Source organism: Pecten maximus, chromosome 2 (assembly GCF_902652985.1).
Source record: "Pecten maximus chromosome 2, xPecMax1.1, whole genome shotgun sequence".
Lineage (NCBI taxonomy): Eukaryota > Metazoa > Mollusca > Bivalvia > Pectinida > Pectinidae > Pecten > Pecten maximus.
In genome coordinates this window covers 54,678,918-54,689,485 of record NC_047016.1, presented here as the reverse complement: position 1 = coordinate 54,689,485, position 10,568 = coordinate 54,678,918, and positions in this window count along the sequence as shown.

The window sequence follows — 10,568 nt, the reverse complement described above, 5'->3', positions numbered from 1 at the left end:
TTTAACATTAACAACCTACATTAGTGTAATTAACCGGGGTGTCCTCACGTGAATTTAACATTAACAACCTACATTAGTGTAATTAACCGGGGTGTCCTCACGTGAATTTAACATTAACAACCTACATTAGTGTAACCGGGGTGTCCTCACGTGAATTTAACATTAACAACCTACACTAGTGTAACCGGGGTGTCCTCACGTGAATTTAACATTACCAACCTACATTAGTGTAACCGGGGTGTCCTCACGTGAATTTAACATTACCAACCTACATTAGTGTAATTAACCGGGGTGTCCTCACGTGAATTTAACATTAACAACCTACATTAGTGTAATTAACCGGGGTGTCCTCACGTGAATTTAACGTTACCAACCTACATTAGTGTAATTAACCGGGGTGTCCTCACGTGAATTTAACATTAACAACCTACATTAGTGTAACCGGGGTGTCCTCACGTGAATTTAACATTAACAACCTACACTAGTGTAACCGGGGTGTCCTCACGTGAATTTAACATTACCTACCTACACTAGTGTAACCGGGGTGTCCTCACGTGAATTTAACAGTTACCAACCTACATTAGTGTAACCGGGGTGTCCTCACGTGAATTTAACATTAACAACCTACATTAGTGTAACTAGGGTGTCCTCACGTGAATTTAACAGTTACCAACCTACATTAGTGTAACTAGGGTGTCCTCGCGTGAATTTAACAGTTACCAACCTACATTAGTGTAACTAGGGTGTCCTCGCGTGAATTTAACAGTTACCAACCTACATTAGTGTAACTAGGGTGTCCTCGCGTGAATTTAACAGTTACCAACCTACATTAGTGTAACTAGGGTGTCCTCGCGTGAATTTAACAGTTACCAACCTACATTAACATTAACAACCTACATTAGTGTAACCGGGGTGTCCTCACGTGAATTTAACATTACCAACCTACATTAGTGTAACCGGGGTGTCCTCACGTGAATTTAACATTAACAACCTACATTAGTGTAACCGGGGTGTCCTCACGTGAATTTAACATTAACAACCTACATTAGTGTAACCGGGGTGTCCTCACGTGAATTTAACATTACCAACCTACATTAGTGTAACCGGGGTGTCCTCACGTGAATTTAACATTAACAACCTACATTATTGTAACTGGGGTGTCCTCACGTGAACTTAACATTAACAACCTACATTAGTGTAATTAACTGGGGTGTCCTCACGTGAATTTAACATTAACAACCTATACACTAGTGTAATTAACCGGGGTGTCCTCACGTGAATTTAACAGTTACCAACCTACACTAGTGTAACCGGGGTGTCCTCACGTGAATTTAACATTAACAACCTACACTAGTGTAACTGTGGTGTCACTTGATGAGAATGTACTCCCTCCTGTGCATTCAGCACATAAACGATCATCGCCGACTTTGACTTTGTGACCTTAGAGATGTTAGGGTTACTGATCGTTAAATGGCGACCGACCACACTTTGACTGTATCCTACTGTGCTGTGTGTAGGTCGCCAGCATTAAAGAAATCGGTTACAACGCCAACAGAGGTCATTAACAGATATTGAACCGAGTCCGAAACCTTCATTCTATAAAAACGGAATGATATACTCAGTCACCAAAGCAGAACGGATATTTAGCAGTAGATAGCGCTTTGAACTATTAACTAAGTCGAGGGGAGCCTATTTTACATACACTGTGTACATTTTATATTTCCTAATCCTAATACAAAATGCGAAATGACACCAATGATTTTGTAGCAGAATAAAATTCCCATTTTTATCTCAAACACCCATTTGAATATCAAGCATATTGATATACTCTGTGTATCTCCTATTGTTCGTGGATTCAACACCTGGTGTTCTGCAAGTTTTATTATTAACAAGCTCCTTGTTTGAATGAGTTTCGATGTAAATAAGGTTTAACTTCTGTAAACAATATGTTATAATGGAGTTTTTTTTATCAGTTTCAATACGTGCCCCGCTTGTATAATTACGTTTTAAACCTGACACCGACGTATATTAACATCGGACCACATATTATACAATAAAACAATTAAAGAAGTAACTCCCGTCGTCATATTTTTAGGTATTTCATGTCGCAGTGCTATCAACAAAGTTTCTCGCTGCTAACTGTAAGTCTTCACTTGATTGGTTTGTTTGTTTTTATTTTTAAAACGTCCTATTAACAGCCAGGGTCATTTAAGGACGTGCCAGGTTTTGGAGGTGGAGGAAAGCCGGAGTACCCGGAGAAAAACCACCGACCTACGGTCAGTACCTGGCAACTGTCCCACGTAGGTTTCGAACTCGCAACCCAGTGGTGGAGGGCTAGTGTTAAAGTGTCGGTACACCTTAACCACTCGGCCACTTGAACCAGACATGATATTATCAATAGGTAAACAATCTAGAGCTAATTATGTAAATCGTGACTTGAACCAGACCTATCGGTATTGTTTTATTTACAGTTTTGTCAATTATCATTCACAACAACAGTCTGTGACCGTTTCTCTCCTCACTTTCAATTTGTTAATGTTATGTATTGCTAGGATATGGTATATCTGATGACCGGGTGGTATATCTGATGACCGGGTGGTATATCTGATGATCGGGTGGTATATCCGATGATCGGGTGGTATATCTGATGATCGGGTGGTATATCTGATGATCGGGTGGTATATCTGATGATCGGGTGGTATATCTGATGATCGGGTGGTATATCCGATGATCGGGTGGTATATCTGTTGGTCGGGTGGTATATCCGATGATCGGGTGGGATATATCGCTATGATATGGTATATCTGATGATCGGGTGGTATATCCGATGATCGGGTGGGGTATATTGCTATGATATGGTATATCTGATGATCGGGTGGTATATCTGATGATCGGGTGGGATATATCGCTATGATATGGTATATCCGATGATCGGGTGGTATATCTGATGATCGGGTGGTATATCTGATGATCGGGTGGTATATCCGATGATCGGGTGGTATATCTGATGATCGGGTGGTATATCTGATAATCGGGTGGTATATCTGATGATCGGGTGGGATATATCGCTATGATATGGTATATCTGATGATCGGGTGGTATATCCGATGGTCGGGTGGTATATCTGATGATCGGGTGGTATATCTGATGATCGGGTGGGATATATCGCTATGATATGGTATATCTGATGATCGGGTGGTATATCTGATGATCGGGTGGTATATCTGATAATCGGGTGGTATATCTGATGATCGGGTGGGATATATCGCTATGATATGGTATATCCGATGATCGGGTGGTATATCTGATGATCGGGTGGTATATCTGATGATCGGGTGGTATATCCGATGATCGGGTGGTATATCTGATGATCGGGTGGTATATCTGATAATCGGGTGGTATATCTGATGATCGGGTGGGATATATCGCTATGATATGGTATATCTGATGATCGGGTGGTATATCCGATGATCGGGTGGTATATCTGATGATCGGGTGGTATATCTGATGATCGGGTGGGATATATCGCTATGATATGGTATATCTGATGATCGGGTGGTATATCTGATGATCGGGTGGTATATCTGATAATCGGGTGGTATATCTGATGATCGGGTGGGATATATCGCTATGATATGGTATATCTGATGATCGGGTGGTATATCCGATGATCGGGTGGTATATCTGATGATCGGGTGGTATATCTGATGATCGGGTGGTATATCTGATGATCGGGTGGTATATACACAGGGACTGAATGAGTCTACATTTGTGAATAGCATCTACTCCCCAATTCACATCTCAGCGGTTCACAATATGAGTTACTCAATGTTAATTACTAGCCGTGTCGCTGCCATCGGTCCTAATATTACAACAAAACAACTCACTCAACCACATGTCAGATATGATACACAAAAACATGATAACATGACACTTTATCGCTAATATACATATTTATGTCCATGGTGCATGGGAAACGTCTCCGAAAAAAAGTTACAATGTATATAAATCACCCAAAATCCAACTGCTGCAACAGTGGCAGTATGAAGGCTTGATGGGCATTATATCAAGTTTTAAAATCCCGATGGGCGTTATATCAAGTTTTAAAATCCTGATGGGCGTTATATCAAGGTTTAAAATCCCGATGTGCATTACATCGAATTTCAAAGTCCCTATGGACATCATGTCAAGATTTAAAACCCAATGGGCATTATATCAAGGATTAAAACACATTTCTAGGGTACATATGACAGAAGTCTGGGGACATTCCTAGGATACAGATAATGCGTCTGAAAGAATCCGGGTTTTAGCGTACGAACAAGTCCTTTACTATTCAATTTAATAGTTTTCGACTTAATGACCATTTTGTAGGGTTACGGTAGATCTACAAGTTCGTACATTTTTTGGGGTCACCCGAGGTCGTCTCAATCGAATATTTTCCTTCCTTACCATGACAAAGTGGCGATGGCCTGATGTCAACTGTTCTATCGTCGTGTCTTTTGGTGACTGTCGTGGGAGAATCTAAGGTTATGTAGTCCCTGTGTAGAACATACGACACCAGGGGAGCAATCACGCCGCTTCTTTACTGGATGTCGCTAGAATAGCACTACAGTGACAATGTAACTATGTTATCATAATACGTCACTTCACCAACATAGATCGCAATTGTCGATTGGCGCGCTGTGCGTCGTGAACGGATTATGTAGTCAATAAGTACCATATGAAATAAAGTAAAATTGACGGATCGGATAGGAATTTTACACCACCCATCCATGTATGTAACTTGTCGAAATGGTAGCTTGTTTTTATTTTACTTTGAACGATACGGAGAAAATCGGTGAATTTACTCATTTTTTTTTATCCAAGAGACATTTTTATCTTAACACTGAATACTTGATATTAAATATGATTTTGATGTTGAAATATGTTTCAAATACCATCAAGTAAAATCAAATGGTATTAAGAAACATAATAAAATATCAATATACACATTCTTCGTGTTTCAAACTCCGAACTTTCGGGTTGCTGAGCGGGACCCCTTCTACCATTTGAGTTGAGCGGACTTACTAAAATGTGAGGTTTATGTTATCAGTTAAAATCGGTCTTATTAATGCGAAATCAAAACATTTCATAAACTACGTTTTATTAAAAAAAAATTTCGATGCCAGCCCATCGGCGGACCACATTTTATGAATAGGATCTAAGTTTTCTTTATAAAACAGAATAAAATGAGACATTGTAAAAGTTGTTCTTCCGATGCGCTTTAAGTCAAAAATGATTTGAATGCGGGAAGACCCCCTCGAAAGGTACGGTCATTTAATGAAATATCCATTACAATTAACAAACACGTTTTTCGCATTTGCATTCAAAAATTGAGTTTTTAACAATTTATTTATTTATTTTTTGAAAACGGCCACTATTAGGTCAAAACAGGTCAATATGCGCCATACCTCTTTCTTGGCTCTTGACTTAAGTGCATGCGATTCACATAAGCTCGTGTCTTTCATGTTTCACGTATGTTCGCAATGCTTGAACTTGATTTTCAAATAATTAACCATATTGCCAGCAATAGCGAATGTTGAAGCCACTATTGGGATATACGTACAGTCAAATACAGTTTTCCGATAAGAAAACTTGAAATTCCGATTATTTTCGTGAAGGACATCTGTAAACCTGGGGTCTTCTTCTTAGACAAGTATAAGCAGTTCCTTACAATATATCATTCGATAAACATATATTCTATTTTATATTAACTTACCTTATAGCCGGATAAATATTCCAATAATAGAATTTCCGTTCTGGTACGAAAGTCGAAATGTTAGATTTCCACAGCAAACATTGTTCCCCTGTAGAAAGTTATTAATTATCCTTATTGGCGAAAGGCAGACAGCAATATTAAATACGAAACTGTTTTATCGAAAGTGTTCACCTAACAAATTTTATTTAATAGTGTTTAAAATTCGGACTATCATGCTAAGTTAGGGGTCCTTTGCGAGAGTAGGCGTGTCACGCTATCCCGCCATGCGTGGAATTTAGTTTTCTTCGATACCAAAGAATAAACAACCGACTGAATTAAAGTCTCGAACTTTTCATTCGCTACCCTGAAATGATGCGTTACACCCAGCTGTTACGCATGGCTGAACAAACAGGGGTGTAGTCCTTATAGAATGAACTCATGGTACCCACAGAAAAGACACCCAACTGTCAATTCAAATAAAGGTATGTCACTTTTATTTACATCACAACCTCAAATGTCGCGAAGAAGATCGACAGAAAATATTGTGTATCGGACGAGACACTGAAAGTTGAACAGTGAAAAAAGTTAATGCCTGTGTAAAAAAGGGAGAAAATAGCAACACGAAATCAAACTACCTGGTTATATAATATCCGAGATCATTAACGCGTAGGATATGTGCTACCTCTGATACTGACGGTAGGAATTGGACATTTTTGCCACGGTTCATTGGAGAGATGATTTGAAATCTTTTCTATTCAATTCATTTATTACGTGAAACCTTTCGGTTTATCAGTACAAATATATAAGGTACATACACGACAGTTTATGATATAAAATACAGACAAAATATATCTCACCATCCCACATAGACCTCACAGGAATCTGAGAATTAGTTACAGTCTACAGTAACGTTCGGTAATGATGACACTCCTCGGTGTTCATAGTCTATTACAAACAATGGTCACTAAAGAACGTCATTTTAACGAATTTGTATCTGTTCTAACCGAAATAACATGAATTTTAAAACAGTAAGTGCAAGCTTAAATTATCATTAGGATATTGCCTTTGATAAAGCTTCTTTTGTTAACGAAGAGTGCCAAATATTGATAAATAAAGATTGATTTAACTGGACTGTTAAAAAATACATACCCGGTTTCTGAAATATAATAGAAATTCCGCATAAGCTGTTCTGAATAAGGAGAAACTTGTGGCAGATGAAAAGACGTAGATATCACGTGATTTGTAGAGACATATATACAAACGATGTATTGCAGACCCATTATTAGGTATATCGTTTCAAATTTTATCACGCATGCTGTCCCCTTACCGGGAGTAACTTGATCAGTGTCAAATGTATCCTAGAGGGTCCCAGTTTCATTAAGGTCCCTTAACTTAAAATCGACCATAAGAAAACATGGTTGGATTAAACAAAAAAACTAAGATAGGGACTTTCCTAAATTTTCCTTGGATTTAAAGAAACAAGTGGATTACATTTATCTACATTAAAAAGCGTTCCGATTTCAATGTGTTAAACTAGTCAATTTTTCATATTCTATCAACGATTGCTCTGATACAATCTGTTCATGATAACGTAAGTGACGAAACTGCCAACTACTTTAGACTATTCACAAACACTAATTAAGAAGGAAATAAACACTAATTAAGAAGGAAATGATGGAAAAAAATGTAATGCCATTTTTACTATATCGCAGCTGATATAGAACCAGCGTCAACAAAGGAATCATCGCTCCAACCAGCCCTCTTTAATGACACGTTTGGGTCTGATGTAGATACAGCCATCTCGTATACTGTCGATGTAGATACAGCCATCTTGCGTATACTGTCGATGTAGATACAGCCATCTTGCGTATACTGTCGATATAGGTACAGCCCTACTGCGAAATGCATTCTAAAATATCCAAGTATAAATATGTCACCGTTGTCCAAATTAAGACGAACAGCTTCTTTAGTTAGTGTTTTGCGAGATTTCTGAAGCAAGGCTAGTTCCGTCCGGCCTCAGGGACTGTGTCATAGTATTCCGGTCATCGCACAGGTTTTTGTTGCCAATTTCATCTACCTGATACCAGGGTCAACATAGCTGTGTGGTCCCAGGGACCTGTACCTATAGCTGTGTGATTACAGGGACCTGTATTGGTAGTTTTATGGTTACAGTGACCTGTACCGATATTTTTGGGGTTACAGGGACCTGTATTGGTAGTTTTGGGGTTACAGTGACCTGTACAGATAATTTTTGACAGGGACCTGTACCGACAGTTTCGGGGTTACAGGGACCTGTATTGGTAGTTTCGGGGTTACAGTGACCTGTACCGACAGTTTTGGGGTTACAGGGACCTGTATTGGTAGTTTCGGGGTTACAGTGACCTGTACCGATAGATTTGGGGTTACAGGGACCTGTATTGGTAGTTTTGGGGTTACAGTGACCTGTATTGGTAGTTTTAGGGTTACAGTGACCCGTATTGGTAGTTTTGGTGTTACAGTGACCTGTATTGGTAGTTTTTGGGGTTAGTGACCTGTATTGGTAGTTTTAGGGTTACAGGGACCTGTATTGGTAGTTTTAGGGTTACAGTGACCTGTATTGGTAGTTTTTGGGGTTAGTGACCTGTATTGGTAGTTTTAGGGTTACAGTGACCTGTACCGACAGTTTTGGGGTTACAGGGACCTGTATTGGTAGTTTCGGGGTTACAGTGACCTGCACCGACAGTTTTGGGGTTACATGGACCTGTATTGGTAGTTTTAGGGTTACAGTGACCTGCATTGATAGTTTTTGGGGTTACAGGGACCTGTATTGGTAGGTTTGGGGTTACAGGGACCTGTATTGGTAGTTTCGGGGTTACAGTGACCTGTACCGATAGTTTTGGGGTTACAGCGACATGTATTGGTAGTTTCGGGGTTACAGTGACCTGTATTGGTAGTTTTGGGGTTACAGTGACCTGTACCGATAGTATTGGGATCACAGTGACCTGTATTGGTAATTTTTGGGTTAAAGTGACCTGTACCGATAGTTTAGGGGGTAAAGTGACCTGTATTGGTAGTTTTAGAGTTACAGTAACCTGTACCGATAGTTTTGGGGTCACAGTGACCTGTATTGGTAGTTTTGGGGGTAAAGTGACCTGTATGTGAAGTTTTGGTGTTACAGTGACCTGTACCGATAGTTTTTGACAGTGACCTGTATCGATAGTTTTGGGGTTACAGTGACCTGTATTGGTAGTTTTGGGGTTACAGGGACCTGTATTGGTAGTTTTAGGGTTACAGTGACCCGTATTGGTAGTTTTGGGGTTACAGTGGCCTGTACCGATAGTTTTGGGGTCACAGTGACCCGTATTGGTAGTTTTGGGGTTACAGTGGCATGTATTGGGGTGGATACTTATCGTAATGTTATCATAAGGATTCCTATTACACTGTTGTCAAATAATTATAACTTGACTGCGATCCAAAAGTTTGTCCAGTATTTAATTGACCGTTTATTTTTAACTAATAGATGTATACTAGTTAATATCAATGACAATATCACCTGTATGGAGGATGTTCAGGACAGAAAGACATACTGTCAGATAGTAAAGGGAACTCATAATCATGACATTCCATATAAATCAGTCTGATCAGACCAGTTTTTTTTTATTAATTAGCTTTTGGAAATAATAAAATGTCAACACAACAGAACTGATGTTAAAGACTGTGCGTTACTTTATACATATAAATGACTCAAAACACTGCCATTAAATTTCTATTTTAATTTTCATATGAAAACTGTTTTCAACCGATTCATGCTAAAATTTTAACATACATCAAATTAGATTTTTGGACACAATAAACATGTTATTGCAATAATTTTTCATAACATATAATTCTGATTGAAATGATAGGTCTCATTTGTATAAACCTAATAATTATAATTCAAATGATATATCTCATTTGTATAGATTTATCTACATATAGCCTGAATGAATTTCAATACTGCACCATGTAGTCATAAGATAGAGGAATTAGAAGTGTGTTCGTAATCAGAAAGACCTTACATACTGGTACTAGACAGATGTATCTTGTAGCCTTAACAAATTTTATAAAATAAATGTAAATATAACGAGGCCCATGGGCCTTAACGGTCACCTGAGATTTGAATATTTCAGTTAATTTAATTGACCCTTTTTGAACCCACCCATCAGCCCCTAGGGGTCAGTCAGGGCCAACAGGTGTATACCATTAAGCTGTCATCCAATGCTGATAATGTTAACAAAGTTAGAATGAATTCCGATAGAAATCAAACAAATAATAGTCAAAAATGTGATTTCCCTATATAAACTATAGTAAAATCTACCCCCTCCCCAGGGGCAAACCTGTGACCCCAGGGTCATGAAGTTCATTACATTAGTAAAGCACTATAAGACCCTTCCACCTATGAAGAGTATTTGATTCTGTCTTAATTGGGTCTTGAGAAGAAGATCTTTGAAATTTCAGTCTATTTGACCCTTTTTAGCCCCGCCCATTAGCCCCTGGGGGTCAGTCAGGGCCAACATGTGTAAACCATCAAACTGCCATCACAAGCTGATAATGTTAACAAAGTTAGAATGAATTCCAATAGAAATCCAACAAATAATAGTCAAAAATGTGATTTCCCTATATAAACTATAGTAAAGTGTACCCCCTCCCCAGGGGCAAACCTGAGACCCCTGGGTCATGAAATTCACATTTTTGGTAAAGCACCTTAAGACCCTTCCATCTATGAAGAGTGTTTGATTCCACTATATCTGAGAGTAGAGAAGAAGATTTTTGAAGTTTTAGTCAAATTGAACCTTTTTAACCCCGCCCCTCA